This window comes from Callithrix jacchus, chromosome 4 (genome assembly GCF_049354715.1).
Source record: "Callithrix jacchus isolate 240 chromosome 4, calJac240_pri, whole genome shotgun sequence".
Lineage (NCBI taxonomy): Eukaryota > Metazoa > Chordata > Mammalia > Primates > Cebidae > Callithrix > Callithrix jacchus.
Window position 1 is genome coordinate 50810332 of NC_133505.1, and position 19518 is coordinate 50829849.

At 43.8% G+C, this 19518-nt stretch overlaps 1 protein-coding gene across 50 annotated transcripts in view; it reads right to left on the bottom strand.

Moving 5' to 3' along the window:
• TRERF1 (transcriptional regulating factor 1) overlaps positions 1-19518 on the bottom strand; it is a 235203-nt gene that overhangs the window by 70710 nt on the left and 144975 nt on the right. For all 50 annotated transcript variants that reach the window (XM_035295654.3, XM_035295656.3, XM_078369167.1 and 47 more), the window contains one exon: positions 5137-5251. The gene's annotated coding sequence lies outside the window, so the exon portion shown is untranslated. The remainder of the gene's footprint in view (positions 1-5136; positions 5252-19518) is intronic.

The following is a 19518-nucleotide window of genomic DNA, read 5'->3' on the forward strand; positions in this document are numbered from 1 at the left end:
TGAAAAGTAAAAAGTCTCATGCCAGCTATAAGAATAGAGCTAAAGGACATTGAAGACCCTCCTCCCCCAGTCCCATCATTGCTGAAAGCTCGTCCTCAGAGCAGTAATGCCATCCTTTGATCTGGGGGGTCCTGCAAGGGAAACCTCTACACCACAGAGTCCATGGAGCTCCAGCCCAACCATGGCACCAGGACACAGGGCACAGCTCAGCAGGAGACCCAAGATCTGGAGTGTGGCGGTCTAGGCTCCATTTTCAGAATCCCTGGTTTACATCCTCCACAAACACTGGCCAGACCAGTGTGTTCTATATTCCCTTGGATGATGATGATGATGATGATGATGATTGTTATTATTATTATTTGAGGTGGAGTCTTGCTCTGTCACCCAGGCTAGAGTGTAGTGGTGCAATCTTGGCTCACTGCAACCTCTGCCTCCTGGATTCAAGTGATTCTCCTGCCTCAGCCTCCTGAGTAGCTGGGATTACAGTCATATGCCACCATGCCTGGTTAATTGTTTTTTTTTTTTTTAGTAGAGACGGGGTTTCATCATATTGGCCTGGCTGGTCTCGGACTCCTGACCTTGTGATCTACCCGCCTCGACTTCCCAAAGTGCTGGGATTATAGGTGTGAGCCACCGTGCCTGGCCCCCCTCAGATTTTAAAAACCACCCCAGTTCAAAGAACATCATAGCAAAGCTGGGATTCTCACATCTACATTAGATTTCTGCCTCTATTTTCATCCCATTTTATAAATCAACTTTGTCAATTTAAAAGCTTTACCAGCTGAAGCATCACTGGCTGGGCGTGGTGGCTCATGCCTGTAATCCCAACACCTTGGGAGGCCAAGGTAGGCAGATCACTAGGTCAGGAGATCGAGACCATCCTGCCATCCTGGCTAACATGGTGAATCTCCATCTCTACTAAAAATATAAACAATTAGCTGGGTGTGGTGGTGCACTCCTGTGGGCCCAGCTACTCAGGAGGCTGAGGCAGGAGAATCGCTTGAACCAGGAGGTGGAGGTTGCAGTGAGTCAAGATTGTGCCACTGCACTCCAGCCTGGGCTACAGAGTGAGACTCTGTCTCAAAAAAAAGCATCACCAACAATAACACTGGCCTTGAAGTAGTCTGTTCCCAATCATAGTTACAGGAACCACCACCGACCAAGTGCTAATGATGTCCAAACTCTGTGTTACAAGCTCTACAGGCATTATTTCATTAAGTCCCTGAACAGCTCTATCCATGGTCCCCACGTGACCAATGAAGAAATGGAAGCCCAGAGAGATTCAGCTAGTTGGCAGAGCTAGGTTCAAACTCAGCTCTTTCTCCCTGCCCCTCAAAGCCCAAAAGCCAAACCACTGTGCTCTGTAGACTTCCCTCCAACCAAAGGTACACCACCGTGAAAAAGAAAAACCAGTCGCAGGAAGGATAGGGAGAGGGGGAAAAGGAAGAAGGGGCAGAGGGAAGGGAAGAAGGTGAGAAGAAGGAGAGAGTTGCATAAGGAGGAAAGGAAGCCAGGGTCTGGACAAGAAGCACGTGGGATCTGCCTTCAGGTTCAGGAGCCCTTTTCCAGAATGGGGATGAAGCAGGAGAGCTGCTGGTGACTGCCAGACAAACAAGCCACAAAAGAATCAGAAGTCATTTCCTCCCTCAAGGAAGATAAACAATAGATTCTTAAATAAATTGTACAAAGCTGTTCCGCTATTTAAAGCCTTTTGGTAGCAACTCATATTCTTTGTGAGAATAAAATTTGTCCCCACCAATGGTCAAGAGTTATCGTGGGGAGAGGGATGATGGGGAGAGATGTGAGAAGGACATATTCTCTCCTAGTCTTTCACCTGTGAGGCCTATGGCTGTAGCCAGTATGTTCCCACTGTGAGCTTCAGGTCACTCTTCCGTGAAGAAGAAATGCAAATTCCTGCCCAAAAAGACTGATGTGGAGAAGAAAAATACATTCTGGCGATATGGCAGACCAGATACCCTACTTGACTCTCCTAACTCAGAGAGCTAATATGCTGGGTACAGTTTTAGATACAAATACGGAATACACATTGCTGAGACAGTACAAATAAAAAGGCCGAAACAAACCCAAAGCAGGAACCTTGGGAGTGGGAGGCAAACTGGCGTCAAAGCGGCTTTTGCTCTGAGGGTTTCTGCTGAAAGCTGGAGATTCTGTTTCCCAACGACAGCAGCACCAGATTAAAAGCCTAGAGAGACCCCTCCATAAAGCTGGGACTCCACACCACAGAATTCATGCCACTTGGTGAATGAGAAATAAACACACAACACAGAAAGAGACTGAAGGGAAACTTGACCTTGGGCTGAGCAAAATGGGGCTAAAAACTCTCTCCTGGAAATTTGTAACCATAGCTAGACTTCACACAGGTTTGCAGCCTGAATGATATCACTTGGGTAGCCAGAAAAGCCTTCATTAGAAAATTAATTTAAAGTGACTTTTGGTTGGTAGTACCCACCAGACAACTAGTAGAAGTGAATTCAAGTCCTCTCTGGAAAAACCAACTTCAACCCACACCTCAGATAATTCCCAAAGATAAAACTCCAAGAAAAAAATGAGCAATTCACAGGAAACGAGGCATTATGAATACTAGCTAGCAGAAACAAGTGGCAGAATCAGACCTGCAAAGACTTCAGATTTAGGAATTACCAGACACAAAATTGTAAAATTTCTAAGTAGCAAATTCAATATTTTAAAGAAATAAACATTTTCAAATAAGAGCAAGAAACGAAAGACCAGAAAAATCACCAAGCAGAACTTCTAGAAATGACAAAGCAAAAAGAAAAAACTCAATGATGGGTTAAACAGCATTTAAGACACAGAATAAATTAGTTAAATAGAAGATAGTTTTGTTTGTTTGTTTGTTTGTTTTTTGAGACAAAGTCTGGCTTTGTTGCCCATGCGGGAGCACAGTGCCGCAATCTTGGCTCACTGCAACCTCTGCCTTCCGGGTTCAAGTGATTCTCTTGTCTCTGCCTCCAGAGTAGCTGAGATTACAGGCGTGCACCATCACGCCCGGCTAATTTTTGTATTTTTAGTAAAGACAAGGTTTCACCATGTTGGCCAGGTTGGTCTCGAACTTCTGACCCCGGGTGATCTGCCAGACTTGGCCTCCCAAAGTGCTGGGATTACAGGCATGAGCCACTTCCCTGGCCAGAAGATAGATTTGAATAAATTATTCAGAGTTCAGCACAGAGAGACAAAGAAACGAAAAATATAAAATAGACTGAGCGCAGTGGCCCACGCCTATAATGCCAGCACTTTCGGAGGCAGAGACAGGTGGATTAATTGAGGTTAGGAGCTTGAGACCAGCTTGGCAAACATGGTGAAACCCCATCTCTACTAAAAACACAAAAATTAGCTGTGCATGGTGGTGGGCACTTGTAGTCCCCGCTACTCAGGAGGCTGAGGCAGGAGAATTGCTTGAGCCCAGGAGATGCAGGTGTAGTGAGCAGATATTGTACCACTGTACTTCAGACTGGGAGATAGAGCAAGATTCTGTCTCAAAAAAAAAAGGAAAGAAAAAAAGCTAAGGTAGCTACTTGGGAGGCTGAGGTGACAGTATCACTTGGTTTGAAGCTAGCCTGGGCAACACAGCAAGACCCTGTCTCTAAAAATATCTATCTATCTATCTATCTATCTATCTATCTATCTATCTATCTATCTATCTATCATCTATCTATCTATCATCAATCATCTATCAGCTAGCGAGCTGGGTAACCCCAGAAATAATAAACATAGGCTGTGTAAATTCCAAATAAGACGATGGAAAACAGAATGAGGGGGGAAATGCCTCAACCTAAAAGAAAGGGTGAAAAAAAATTAAACGCATATAAAGATGGCAGAAATAAATCCCAATTCATCAATAAAATACACCTACGAACCAAATAGCATTACCTCAAATAAAATACACCTTCCAATTCTAAACACCTACGAACCAAATAGCATTACCTCAAATAAATATAAAGCAAAAATGTCAGCATTGCAAGGAGCAACTTACAAATCCAGTGGGAGACTTTAACACAACTCTCTCAATAATTGGTAATCAGACAAAATCAGAAAAGGGTATATTATAGATGAATTGAGCTGCACAATAAGCTAACTGATTTTTCAATGATGGCATATAGGAAACTATATCCAATATTTAAATTTTTTTCAAGCACTTATGGGACATTCAAGAAAGAAGTTTCAGAGATAAAAACGTAAAAAAGGAGCACATGGAAGTAGTTCAATGCATATTTCAAACTCTCTCTAAGGACCCAAACCTATTTTGTCTTAAAAGACAGAGACCCTGTCTTTCTTGTTCATTGATTTAACTCCAGAGTCTAGCACAGTGCCTGTCACAAAGGAGGCTGTGAATAGCCACTGAAGAATGAGTGGTGAATGAATGATTCTCTACTGAAGATGGTGCAAGTTGCATGAGCAACCAGCAAGGCAGATGCTGGAGGTCACTAAAGCCCATTCCAACATGGAGGGGACGAGAGGACAAGGTGACTGGCACCAGTCTCTAGGGAGAATTTATAGCCGAAAGAGAAAGACGGAGTCATGACAGCCAAATCTTCCAATCTTCAAACCCAATGAGAGAGGCATGTGGAAGAGTCTTTGAAAGCCAAGTCTTTGTGGTTCCAATGGCAGAGCAGAGACCAGCAGACAGAACTTTCTAACAACTAACTGTCCAATCCTGGCTGGAAACTGGCCTGGCTGATTGTCTAAGGCCCCTTATGACTCTGTGTGAGACAGAAGACTGTCTGGCAGGTACTGGGAGTCTCAGATCACGGACTGAGTCGTCTTTCCGATTCTATCCTGTCTCAGAGATTTTTTCATTCAAAATTCCCGGGATACCCCATCCTAAAAGATCTGTCTAAGATCCCAGATTCAGGTGGTGGTGGAAGAATAATAGGAGTTCCATTCTGGACACTCACCTCAGTCCTTTCTGCTCCATATCGGCCTCTCCTTCAACCAGAGTGAGTACGCTTTAACCTGTAAGGCTGACAGGCACTTTCTAAGTCTACCCTCATCCCAGGAAACCTCCTTCTTCCAGCGCATAGAGAGGGATTACAAATGCATACAGAATGTGTAAAATGAAAATTCTTCAGCCTTCCAGAAGAAGGAAAGCAAGCTCACCTTGACCTCCGCAGCAGATGGCTGAGTTGGGGGCCTGGTTCTGGGGGCTTCTCCTGCGGTCGGCCAGTCATGCTGCTTTCATGCTGCTGGACAGGTGGGAAGAGGAGACCTGGTCCTGTGGGGAAAAGAAGAAGGAAAGGTCATTTCCTCATCATTTGCTCCTAGTTCTCCATCACCTCCTGCAGGAGACACTACTAGCAATCCCAGGGAAATTCCCGAAGCTGTCCTCACCCACTCTTAGGTAACAAGGAAGCAGACAGGCAGGCATTCAACAAACGTTTCCAAAGGCCTGCAATGTGCCAGACAGGGCACTGAGGAATGAGGTCACAGAGACGAATTGCATGCAGTCCCTGCACGTGGGAAACAGTCAGAGAGACAGGGAGAGACCTGAGTTTCATTATAATATAATTTGCTAAGTGCTGTGATTCCCCACATTCGTTCACAGCTGACTTTCCTTCCAGGGGAGCTACAGCAGCTTACAGGTGCCTTAGCATAGAGCTTCTCAACTTACTTGTCAGGAAGGATCTGTTTTTTAAAAAAATTTCCAAACCATTACAGATGAACACTTTTATTTATTTATTGAGATGGAGTCTTGCTCTGTCGCCCAGGCTGAAATGCAGTGGCGCGATCTTGGCTCACTGCAACCTCTGCCTCCCAGGTTTAACCAATTCTCCTGCCTCAGCCTCCCAAGTAGTTGGGACTACAGGCATGCTCCACCACGCTCAGCTATTTTTTTTGTATTTTTAGTAGAGACGGGGTTTCACTGTGTTAGCTAGGATGGTCTCAATCTCCTGACCTCATGATCCACCTGCCTCGGCTCCCCAAAGTGCTGGGAACCACCAGGCCCAGCCACTTTCATAAAATATAGTAAAAATGAACTGATAAAAAAATGAAATGAAAAGATACTGATACAAAGTGCAAGCTCACTTTTTAAAAATTTTTATTTTTTATTCTACTTTAGGTTCTGGGGTATATGTGCAGATCATGCAGGATTGTTGCATAGGTACACACATGGCAATGTGGTTTGCTGCCTCCATCTCCCTATCACCTACGTCTGGCATTTCTCCCCATGTTATCCCTCCCCAACCTCCCCATTGCCCCGCTGTCCCTTTGGCTCCCCACAACAGACCCCAATGTATGATGCTCCCCTCCCTGTGTCCATGTGTTCTCATTGTTCAACACCCGCCTGTGAGTGAAAACATGCGGTGTTTGATTTTCTGTTCTTGTGTCAGTTTGCTGAGAATTACAGTTTTCAGATTCATCCATGTCCCTACAAAGGACACAAACTCATCATTTTTTATGGCTGCATAGTATTCCATGGTATATATGTACCACATTTTCCTTGTCCCTTCTATCGTTGATAGGCATTTGGGTTGGTTCCAGGTCTTTGCTATTGTAAACAGTGCCACTATGAACATACTTGTGCATGTGTCTTTATAGTAGAATGATTTATAATCCTTCGGGTATATACCAAGTAATGGGATTGCTGGGTCAAATGGAATTTCTATTTCTAGGTCCTTAAGGAAGTGTCACACTGTCTTCCACAACGGTTGAACTGGTTTACACTTCCACCAACAGTGTAAAAGTGTTCCTATTTCTCCACATCCTCTCCAGCATCTGTTGTCTCCAGATTTTTTAATGATTGCCATTCTAACTGGCGTGAGATGGTATCTCAATGTGGTTTTGATTTGCATTTCTCTAATAATCAGTGATGATGAGCATTTTTTCATATGTTTGTTGGCCTCATATATGTCTTCTTTTGAAAAGTGTCTGTTTATATTCTTAGCCCACTTTTGGATGGGTTTTTTTTTCCTTGTAGATCTGCTTTAGTTCTTTGAAGATTCTGGATATCAGCCCTTTGTCAGATGGATAGATTGCAAAATCTTTTTCCCATTCTGTTGATTGCCAATTCACTCTAATGACTGTTTCTTTTGATGTACAGAAGCTCTGGAGTTTAATTAGGTCTCATTTGTCTATTTTGGCTTTTGTTGCCAATGCCTTTGGTGTTTTAGTCATAAAGTCCGTGCCTATGCCTATGTCCTGAATGGTTTTGCCTACATTTTCTTCTAGGGTTTTTATGGTGTTAGGTCTTATGTTTAAGTCTTTAATGCATCTGGAGTTAATTTTAGTGTAAGGTGTCAGGAAGGGGTCCAGTTTCTGCTTTCTGCACATGGCTAGCCAGTTTTCCCAGCACCATTTATTAAACAGGGAATCCTTTCCCCATTGCCTGTTTTTGTCAGGTTTGTCAAAGATCACATGGTTGTGGATGTGTGGCATTGCCTCCAGGGCCTCTGTTCTGTTTCATTGGTCTATATCTCTGTTTTGGTACCATGCTGTTTTGATTACTGTAGCCTTGTAGTATAGTTTGAAATTAGGTAGCATGATGCTTCCAGCTTTGTTCTTTTTGCTTAGGATTGTCTTGGCTATGTGGGCTCTCTTTTGGTTCCATATGAAGTTTAAGATGGTTTTTTTCCAGTTCTGTGAAGAAGGTCATTGGTAGCTTGATGGAGATAGCATTGAATCTATAAATTACTTTGGGCAGTATGGCCATTTTCACAATATTGATTCTTCCTAACCATGAGCATGGAATGTTTCTTCATCTGTTTGTATCTTCTCTTATTTCCTTGAGCAGTGGTTTGCAGTTCTCCTTGAAGAGGTCCTTTACATCCTTTGTTAGTTGTATTCCTAGGTATTTTATTCTGTTTGTAGCAATTGTGAATGGGAGTTTGCTCATGATTTGGCTTTCTGTTAGTCTGTTATTGGTGTATAGAAATGCTTGTGATTTCTGCACATTGATTTTGTATCCTGAGGCTTTGCTGAAGTTGCTTATCAGCTTAAGGAGATTTTGGGCTGAGAGGATAGCATCTTCTAAATATACAATCATGTCATCTGCAAATAGAGACAATTTGACTTCCTCTTTTCCTAATTGAATACCCACCTTTTTTTTTCTTGCCTGATTGCTCTGGCTAGAATTTCCAATACTATATAGAATAGGAGTGGTGAGAGAGGGCATCCTTGTCTAGTGCCAGATTTCAAAGGGAATACTTCCAGTTTTTGACCATTCAGTATGATATTGGCTGTAGGTTTGTCGTAAACAGTTTTTATTATTTTGAAATATGTTCCTTCGATACCTAGTTTATTGAGAGTTTTTAGCATAAAGGGCTGTTGAATTTTGTCGAAGGCCTTCTCTGCATCAATTGAGATAATCATGTGGTTTTTGTCTTTGGTTCTGTTTATGTGGTGGATTATGTTCATAGACTTGCGTATGTTGTACCAGCCTTGCATCCCTGGAATTAAGCCCACTCGATCGTGATGGATAAGCTTTTTGATATGCTGTTGCAATCGGTTTGCCAGTGTTTTATTGAAGATTTTTGCATCTATGCTCCTCATGGATATTGGCCTGAAGTTTTCTTTTTTGTTGTTGTTGTTGAATCTCTGCTGGGTTTTGGTATCAGGATGATGTTGGTCTCATAAAATTATTTGGGAAGGATTCCCTCTTTTTGTATTGTTTGGAATAGTTTCAGAAGGAGGGTACCAGCTCCTCTTTGTACGTCTGGTAGAATTCAGCTGTGAACCTGTCTGGACCTGGGCTTTTTTTGGTTGGTAGGCTATTAATTGCTGCCTCAACTTCAGCCCTTGATGTTGGTCTATTCAAGATTTCAGCTTCTTCCTGGTTTAGGCTTGGGAGGGTGCAAGTGCCCAGGAATTCATCCATTTCTTCCAGGTTTACTGGTTTATGTGCATAGAGTTGTTTGTAGTAATCTCTGATGGTGGTTTGTATTTCTGTGAAATCTGTGGTGATAACCCCTTGAGCGTTTTTTATTGTGTCTATTTGGTTCTTCTCTCTTTTCTTTTTTATTAATCTGGCTAGCAGTCTGTCTATTTTGTTAATCTGTTCAAAAAACCAGCTCCTGGATTTATTGATTTTTTGAAGGGTTTTTTGTGTCTCTATCTCCTTCAGTTCTGCTCTGATCTTAGTTATTTCTTCTCTTCTGCTAGCTTTTGAGTCTTTTTGATCTTGCTCCACTAGCTCTTTCAACTTTGATGACAGGGTGTCAATTTTAGATTTTTCCTCGCTTCTTATATGGGCACTTATTGCTATAAATTTCCCTCTAGACACTGCTTTAAATGTGTCCCAGAGATTCTGGTACATTGTGTCTTCATTCTCGTTGGTTTCAAAGAACATCTTTATTTCTGCCTTCATTTCATTGTTTATCCAGTCAACATTCAGGAGCCAGTTGTTCGGATTCCATGAAGCTGTGCGGTTCTGAGTTAGTTTCTTAATCCTGAGTTCTAATTTGATTGCACTATGGTCTGAGAGACTGTTTGCTATGATTTCCGTTCTTTTGCATTTGCTGAGGAGTGATTTACTTCCAATTATGTGGTCAATTTCAAAGTAGGTGCAATGTGGTGCTGAGAAGAAGGTATATTCTGTGGATTTGGGGTGGAGAGTTCTGTAGATGTCTATTAGGTCTGCTTGGTCCAGATCTGAGTCCAAGTCCTGGATATCCTTGTTAATTTTCTGTCTCGTTAATCTAATATTGACAGTGCAGTGTTAAAGTCTCCCACTATTATTGTGTGGGAGTCTAAGTCTCTCTGTAGGTGATTAAGAACTTGCTTTATGTACATGGGTGTGCCTGTATTGGGTGCGTATATGTTTAGGATCCTTAGTTCTTCTTGATGCACTGATCCTTTTACCATTATGTAATGCCCTTCTTTGTCTCTTTTGATCCAAGCTCACTTTTAAGTTACTCGATCCAACAGATTATTCTGTCAAATTGGCCTGAAAGTTACTAAGCACGGACTCTCAATTTCTGAACTGATCTCATGGACCGCTAAAGAGCTTGCAGAGAGCACCACTCCTGAGCCACAGCTGAGGAGTGGCATTGCTGTAGTTAAGACTTCCATGTTGCAACCTTTCCTAAGATGTCTAATTGATATCTTGGTTCACAGACAGAGGCTAAGAAGAAAAATGATTTTAAATTCATTCTCTGGATTATAAAAAGTTAGTTCAGACAATCTCTCTTTGGAAAGGAGAACCACAGCAGGAGCTTTGGGAAAGTGCGGTTCCATGTTGTCTGGAGACAGGTGGTGGCAGCCCCTATGTGTTAAGATAACAAAGTGTGAGGCTCACAGAAAGCTATTCCTGGAGCTCTCTCCTCCACCCTGAACTTCCCAACCCGAACTATGGCAACCTCGGCTGAAGCTTCCTCCCTGAATGAGAAGAACAAAGAGTCATCTATTAAAATGAACTGGGACATTTCGGAAAATAAATCATTTTCAAAATGTCAAGGAGGCTGCTGGTATGCATTCCTACTATTTAATGCTATAAAATGATTTTTTAAATGAGAAATCCTTTGTCTGTGACAGCCAGCTCAAAAAAAAAAAAAAAAAGACAACCTTTAACTGCCTATTTCCTTAATAGTTGAGGGAAGCATTACAAGTCATTTTCACCCATTTGAATGTTTAAGAGAAAGTGCTCATTCTTCTGAATTCACTGCTTTTAAGTAGTTCTTATTTTAAGCTTTAGAAGATAACTCTGCAGAAGAAAACTTCCTTTTTCAAAGCCTTGTTTGTTTTTTTTAAAATGCAAACACACATACACTCTCAGTCCCTGCTTCAAATGTTAAATCATCTGCAATTTTGGAGTTTGTTGCTCGTGAAATTCTAGCGATAAGCACATCACAAACATTCCTATAGCAACAGAGTGTTTTTGAAGCAACATCTGTAATGTTACAAAGATTGTATATCATTATCTCTGAATGTCGGCGAAGGGAAGGTTATGGGGAATAACTGTTTATGTACAAATAAGTCAATACAGTAACTGGCAACCTGAATAGCAGACCTTACGGAGGAGCTAAGCATGGCATGGGTGGGAAGCAGGAATGCACTTCATTCTATTTCTATGAATAAATTCACCAACCTTACCTTCTATGTGTGAAAATAACTCTCTAGGGTCCTCTCATGAGTCTTTGGAACTGATTATCTTATGGGCAAGAGTTTGCCTTAAATAACCATATGGTCAACTTTATTAACCATCTACTATATGTCGGGCATGGGGCTAGACTCTGGACTTCTAAAGATAGGTTTTCCTTGAAAGAGGCTCAAGAGTGACTTATAAACAGATTATTACAATTCCCTAAGAAGAGATTATTGGCTTGAGCTAAGGGAAAGGCAATGAAATTAACTAGCTCAACCCATTCATCTAGTGGAATTCATCCAATCACCCATTCAATGTTGGCTGGTGCCTAGTATGTACTAGGCAAATGCAACGTACTCGGCATACAACATCTGAGCAAGACCAATGTGTCCTCTACCTTCATGGAGCTTACAATCAAGTGGGAGAAGGAAACCAATATTAACAAATTAGAAATAACTGTAATGGTGCCTTAAAGAAACATAGCTAATGCATAATGGCATATGCCAGAAGGTAGACTAACATGGACATGGGTCAGCAGTGCTTTCCTAAGGAATTAGTCTTTAATATGAGCTCTAAGAATAAATTATTGAAGTAAAGTAGGGAGGGCAGCAGGGGAAGGATAGAGAGCAAGGGTGGGGCTGGTACACCGAGTAGCCTGTGCAAAGGTCCTGGGACAGGATGGAGCATGGCATACTCTAACTATGAGAGAAGGCTCTTAATAAGGATTGCACTGTTTCTTAACCTCATACTGTGCTCCAATCACAATTCAAGACAGGCATTAAAGATGTACAAGTCTAGCTGGGCACAGTGGGTCACACCTGTAATCCCAGCATTTTGGGAGGCTGAGGCGGGTGGATCGCTTGAGCCCAGGAGTTCAAGACAAACTTGGGAACATTGTGAAACCCAATCTCTACAGAAAAATACAAAAGTTAGCCAAATGTGGTGGCTTGTGTTTATAGTTCCAGCTACTTGGGAGGCTGAGGTGGGAGGATCACTTGAACCTGGGAGGTGGAGGCTGCAGTGAACAGAGATCACATCACTGCACTGCAGCTTGGGTGACAGAGCAAGACACTGTTTCATTTAAAAAAAATGTACAGGTTTTTCCCCAAAGCAGCCAAGAAGTTAACTAGGGCAAATCAGGAACATATTGTGCCTAACTGCCAAATTCTACCCCTTCCCAAACTGTCATGAGACATCCAAAACAGGAGCACCCTTGCCCTCCCTCCCAACGTATGATCAGTTCTAAGATGCGTATCTACTTTAGTTTCTGCAACAGTGGTTTTCTTCGTTAAATTCAGTTTTGCTGGTGCAAAATTAGGTGAGCAATGCTGACACAGGGGTGTGGATAAGCATTCTATTAAAATTATTGCTGGAGAAGCCCCATGGGGGTGTTATTTTATAAGGAAGGTCATATAATTTCATGCATAGCATGTGAGCTTTGGAGTTAAGGAGACCTGGGCTCAAATCTGCCCCTGCCCCTCATTGGCCATATGTCCTTGTTCCACTTCTGTGAAATGAGGTTAGCAGTGTCTTCCTTGCTGATCAGGGAGATCAGTGAGAGCATGGGTCTCTCACTGAGCACACTGCCCCTGCTCCCAACTGGCCCTGGATAAGTGGCCTGTTGCTAGCACTATACCCAGTGAGAGGGAATAGTCATGCCCTCCCTTTATGTGAAATCCACAGGAATCCACAAGGATTTCCCAGCCAGTGCTGAGACTATGCAGGGCAACTTTGCAAGGGCTCCGGGTCAGCAGTCACTGACCAAGGGTCCTGATGACTTGCTGTTTCTTGGTCTGTGCCTTCAAGGGTCCCCAGTCACTGTGCTGAGAGATCCCAGAACAATCCAGATACCTGGCCCCTACCCCTTAGAAGTCAGTAGAACTCCCCAAGCTAAGACAATGAAGAAAATCTCCAGACATTGCCAAGTGTCTCTTGCAGAATCACTCCCAGTTGAGAACCACTACTCTACCATGTACAGAAAGGACTATCCACAGCAAGAAGTATCCAGCTCACAAAACCAGGGTGCTTACAGATAGCTCCTCCCAGGAGCTCAGGGCCTGAAGTCAGCAGACCTGGGTTCTAGTTCTAATTCCAGCTCCACTCTAATGACTGGGGTCCTCTTGGACAAACAGCCTAATCCCAGATGGCAGGAGAGGTGTAACAGCTACCATATCCCAAAGGTCTAATTCAGACCAGGCATGTTGCTGGGACTTCCCAGACAGTGCCTCTAGTATTTATAACAATCCTGCTGAGGTGCTGCAGGGATCACCATTCTACAGCTGAGGAAGCCAAGGTCTGATGCCTTGCCCAAGGCCACAGAACTGAGTGGAGGAGCAAATCCTACCCTCTTTACCCCATCACCCTACCTCCTTACAGGGGGGTAGAAATCTTATCTCCTTCCCATACGACAAGTAAAGAGGCAGTCCTGGAGGGTTGTTTGACTTTCCAAGAGCCTGTCACATCCATCATGCCATCAACCAAGGCTAGAATCTTCCCAAACCCCACACTGCTGTCAGAATCTCAGTTTCCCTTCTTTACAATGGGGGTAACAAATGCTGCCTCACCTGCCACACTGCTATCGGAGTTAAGGGAGAGTGAAGATTAGGAGTTTTAGGGAAGGAAGAAATGAATACACAGAAACAAGCACTTTAAATGAATATCTAAAAGCCCAAATCAAAGACGGGTTCTCTGCAGCCACAAGGCCATTGAAAAGAGAACAGCTCACATCTACCAGACAAGGAACGGGGGGGTTCAGCCAGGGGAAGGGAGGGACACAGGATATAAACTATGAATCAGGACCAAATGAAGTGTGAAGAATTCCCTCCATGCCACCCACAATTCATTAGAAATTGGCATAGATTTTTAAAAGAAGAAAAAGGAGCAGGGGGAGGGGGATGGAAGAAAATGGGGAGGAGGAAGAGGAATTAAATGTGAGACAGGCTCTACAGAGCATCTGAGAAACAGTGCAGAGAGAAATCGCTGCAATGATCCCAGGCTCCAGTCACCTAGGGACCCGCCATTCTGTCAAATGAGTTCTATGTGGAGATGACATAAGGAGATGTAATTTTCGAGTGAGGCCCAAAAGCTTTTCAGATGTGAGGAAAACTCCCATTCTCTCTCCAAACATCTCTCTCTCTCTCTCTCTCTCTCTCTCTCCCTCTCTCCCCCCCCCCCCCGCTTTTTTTTTTTTGAGATGGAGTCTCACTCTGTTGCCCAGGCTGGAGTGCACTGGCGTGATCTTGGCTCACTGCAACCTCTGTCTCCCAGGTTCAAGCAATTCTCCTGCCTCAGCCTCCCAAGTAGCTAGGATTACAGGCATGCACCACCATGCCCAGCGAATTTTTGTATTTTTAGTAGAGACAGGGTTTCGAGGCCAGGATGGTCTCGAACTCCTGACCTCAAATGAGCCACCTGCCTCAGCCTCCCAAAGTGCTGGGATTACAGCCACTGCACCTGGCCAATCTCTCCTTTCTTTTGATGCCCTTCTTCTCTCTCCATGGAGGCTGAGGAAAGAAGAATTTTAATGCACTGGAGGAAGGGGATCCTGCCCAAACCATGATGGGATAGAGGCAGATCACTTAATCAGGCCCTCTTGTATCAGCTCCTTCCAGAGTACAGAAGCTTGGGTCTTTCACACCAATATCAGACCAGCTCAAACGCTGAGAGCATGTCAGGTGGACTCACCACAGGCCAACATGGGTGACAGGCCACCATTTGCTCCCCAACCTCAGGCTGCCCACCCCCACTTGCTCACAGCTCCAACCAGCATGTCTTTCAAGTCCTCAGACACTCCAGGCTCTTTTCTACCCCAGGGCCTTTGCACATGCCAGTCCCTTTGCCTGGGATGCCCTTTTCCCAGCTCTCCCCTCATTAGTGTCTACTCAGCTGTCAGGCTATAGCTTTGGGAAGATGTCTCTAACTCTCTGAAATGTAACTGGGCAGCAGCATTTATCATAGTTGTAATTAATTAATTCCGTGATTAACGAGTTGGTCTCCCCAGTCAGACTGTAAGGTCAATCAGGGCATGGCTATGTCTGTTTTTTTTCACCACTGTGTCTAATGGCCTGGCACAGCAGTCAATCCTGATTGCACATCAGAATCACCTGGAGCTTTAGAAACCAGGGATGCCTGGGTTCCACCTGGGTTCTTGAACACCCTGTTAAATAAGCGTGTAAGGCTCGCCAGGTGGTTGTGATACGTGTCCAAGGTTGAGACCACCGACTTGAAGAAGAGGCCCTCGGCTTATGTCCTAGAACAATCTTGAAGCAGTGCAGGGAGTTATATTAACAGTAGGACCTTGCTCCCTTTGCTGGCGTATACAATGTATCACTGAAATGTTGTGTTCTACTCTAGAGATAAGAAGAAAATAAAACCCTCATTGTTAAAGAGGAAGACTATTTCTTTCATGAAGTACTCCCCACACGGCCTCCTCCCTGACAGTCCTCTATCCCCTTTCTCAGGTTTATCACCTTCATTCTCAGGGCCACAGGATCAACTCGATGTGTTTCTGAAATACATTAACTATTTAGAGTAAAATCCTTTAGTTTTTAGTTAAAACAGGCCCAGCTATATTACACAGTAGGATACAAAATTCCACATTAAATTTTATTGAAACGGGAGAGTTCAAGGCCAGTTCATGTTGGAAGCACCTCTACCTGTCCACCCTCCAGGCTAGCCTCAGGTGGACAGGTAAAGGTGCTTTGCAGAAACTCACCCAGGGGAAACCAGGGGTGGGACATTTGTGCTGATCTGGCTTTCCCAGGACAAGTCAATACAAACTGTTCCTTTCTACTCGGTTGTGCTTACTAAAGCGGAGACGGTAAGATGTATGAAAAAAAAAAAAATGCAACCACGATCACAATAGCACACCAAGTAATAATTCCAATTCCCTGATGGGCTTCCCCAGCCCAACAAAGGAACTGCTGCAGGGAGTCCCAGGACCAGAGAGCAGTTGACTCTGACCGAACTCACTGAAGAGGAGCTCTCATCAAAGCAGTGGTTCTCCAATTTTTCGGGTCCACAGGAACGATCCTGGGAACTTGTGAAGAATGAAGCTTCCCTTCACACCCACCGGGTTGGCCATAACCAAAAAAACAAAATCACAAGTGGAAGTGGGGATGCTGGCACCCTATGCATTGCCAGTAGGGATGGAAAATGGTGTGGCCACGGTGGAGGGCAGAACGGGCAGTTTCTCAACACATTTAAACATGGAATTACCATGTGACCCAGGAATTCTGCTACTAGGTATATACCCCACATCACTGAAAACAGGTACTCCAATGGAAACTTTCCCACAAATGTTCCCAGAAACATTATTCACGATAGCCAAAAAGGTGGAAAGAACTCAGATGTCCATCAACTGATGAGTGGATAAACAGATCTGTTATATTCATACAATGGAATATTATTCACCAACAAAAAAGAATTCAGCACCGATATAAGCAACAATATGGATGAACCTTGAGAACGGGATGTTTGGTGAAAGAAGTCAAACACAAAAGGTCACACAGTGTATGGTTCCTTTTATCTGAAACATCCAGAATAGGCCAATGCATGGAAACAGACAGCAGGTAAGTGTTGTAAGGGGCTGGGGAGAGGAGAATGGTAAGTGGGTGCAGGGTTTCCTTCTGGGATGACAAAAATGCCTTGGAAGTAGACCGAGGGAGGTTGCACAGCATTGTGAATGCACGAAACGCCAGTGATTTGTATACTTTAAAGTGACCACGCAGCCATAAAGAACGAGATCATGTCTTTTGCAGGAACATGGGTAGAGCTGGAGGCCATTGTCTTCAGCAAACTAACACAGGAACAGAAAACCAAATGCCCCATGTTCTTAGTGGGAGCTAAATGATGAGAACTTATGAACACAAAGAAGGAAACAACAGACACTGGAGTCTACTTGAAGGAAGATGGTGGGAGGAGGGAGAGGAGCAGGAAAAATTACGATTCGGTACTGGGCTTAATTCCTGGGTGATGAAATTATCTGTAGAACAAACCCCCATGACGCAAATTTACCTCTGTAACAAACCTTCACATGTATCTCCGAAGCTAAAATAAAAGTTAAAAAATTTTTACATGAAAAAAAAAATGACCAATGGTCAATTTTACATCATGTGAATTTTACCTCATTTAAAAAAATCTTTTTTAAAAAGAAGCTTCCTGGGCCCTACCATTAGAGACTTTAACTTATTAGGTCTGGGATGGGCCAAGGGACCTGTTTTTTGTTTGCTTGTTTTTTGTTTTATACTTTAAGTTCTGGGGATACATGTACAGAACATGCAGGTTTGCTACATAGATATACATGTGCCATGGTAGTTGGCTGCATCCATCCCCCCATCATCTACATTAGGTATTTCTCCTAATGCTATCCCTCCCCTAGCCCTCCGACCTCCAACAGGCCCCAGTGTGTGACGTTCCCCTCCCTGTGTCCATGTATTCTCATTGTTCAACTCCCACTTATAAGCTTATCATCACTAGTCATTAGAGAAATGCAAATCAAAACTGCAATGAGATACCATCTCAAGCTAGTTAGAATGGTGATCATTAAAAAGTCAGGAAACAACAGATGCTGGAGAGGATATGGAGAAATAGGAATGCTTTTACCCTGTTGGTGGGAGTGTAAATTAGTTCAATCATGGTGGAAGACAGTGTGGCGATTCCTCAAGGATCTAGAACCAGAAATACCATTTGACCCAGCAATCCCATTACTGGCTATATACCTAAAGGGACCTATTTTTTAAAAGAACATCCTGGGTGATTCTGAGATAGGTGATCCCTAGAAACACAGCCTAAATAAAGGCAGGGGCGATGAGTGTAAAGAATGCCTTTACTTTGGATAAATCGGTAATGACTGATACTATTTACCTACTGGGTGCCAAGTATCTGTCAGGCACTGGGTTCAGTGCTTTTAAACACACTATCTCAGAATCACATTACAAGGTAGAAATGAGCTCTTTTATTTTATAGATGAGGAAACAGAGGCTCAGAGAGGCTAAGTAAAGTGCCCAGGGCACAGAGCGGACTAACAATGGATTCCAATCAGTACCTGTCTGACTCCACAGATCGTATTTTTTCTCTCTCCCTACTCCATGCTGCTGTTCTTCAACAAGCTCTTTCAGGCAACAGGAATATCATCTCTGTGTTACATGTGCAAAATGTTTTTTACGTCCCAGACTTAGATCATCTTACTCCAAGGTGTGGTCTTTAGACCTGAAGCTTTAGCCTCCCTGGGAATTTACAGACTCTCAGTCCTCACCTCAAGTTTGCTGCATCGGACTTTGCTATCCTCAGATAATTCACATGCACATTGAAGTGTGAGCAGCCCCGGCCTTTCTAGAGCTGTGCTGTTCAATATGGCAGTTACTAGCTGTAAATGGATACTTAAATGATGATGAATTAAAATTAAATAAACTTAAAAATTATTTTATTTTATTTTATTTATTGAGACAGGATCTAACTCTGTCACCCAGGCTGGAGTGCAGTGGCATGACCAGGGCTCACTGCAGCCTCAACCTCCTGGGCTCAAGTGATACTCCTGCCTCAGCCTCCCAAGCAGCTGGGCCTACAAGCAGGTGCCACCACACCTCTCCTTGAGCAGAAACAGGGTTTTGCCGTGTTGCCCAGGCTAGTCTCCACCTCCTGGGCTTAAGCAGTCTGCCTGCTTTGCCTCCCAAAGTGCTGAGATGACAAGCATAAACCACTGCACCCAGCCTAAAATTAAACTTAACTCAGCTTTTCAGTTGCGCTACTTTTTCTTTTTCTTTTTTAAGAAACAGGCCCTCGCTCTGTCAACCAGGCTGGAGTGCAGTGGCTTGCTGATAGCTCCCTGCAGCCTCTAACTCCTGGGCTCAGGTGATCTCCTGCCTTGGCCTCCCAAAGTGCTAAGAGTATAGGCATGAGCCACCACAACTCGGCCCAGACTTTTTCTTTTTGAGAAGGAGTCTCTGTCTGTTGCCGGGCTGGAGTGCAGTGGCGTGATCTCTGCTCACGGCAACCCTAGCCTCCTGGGTTCAAGCAGTTCTCCAGCCTCAGCCTCTGAGTAGCTGGGATTACAGGCACATGCCACCATGCCCAGCTAATTTTTGTATTTTTAGTAGAGGCAGGGTTTCACCATGTTGGTCAGGCTAGTCTCGGACACCTGACCTCATGATCCGCCCGCCTCAGCCTCCCAAAGTGCTGGGATTACAGGCATGAGCCACCGCATCCGGCCCTCAAATTTTAAGATCCTCAATAGCCACATGTGGCCAGTGGCTACCATATTAGACAGCACCAAATAGAACATTTCCCTCAATGCAGAGAGTCCTACTGGACAGAGCTCTCAGAGCAGCGTAGCTCAGCCTTGGGATTTGTGACACTGTGGGCTGGATAATTTTGTTGTGGCTAGGGCTTTCTGTACGTAGTAGAGCAGTAGTTCTCAACAGGGAGTGATTTTACTCCTCAAGGGACACTTGGCAATCTCCACA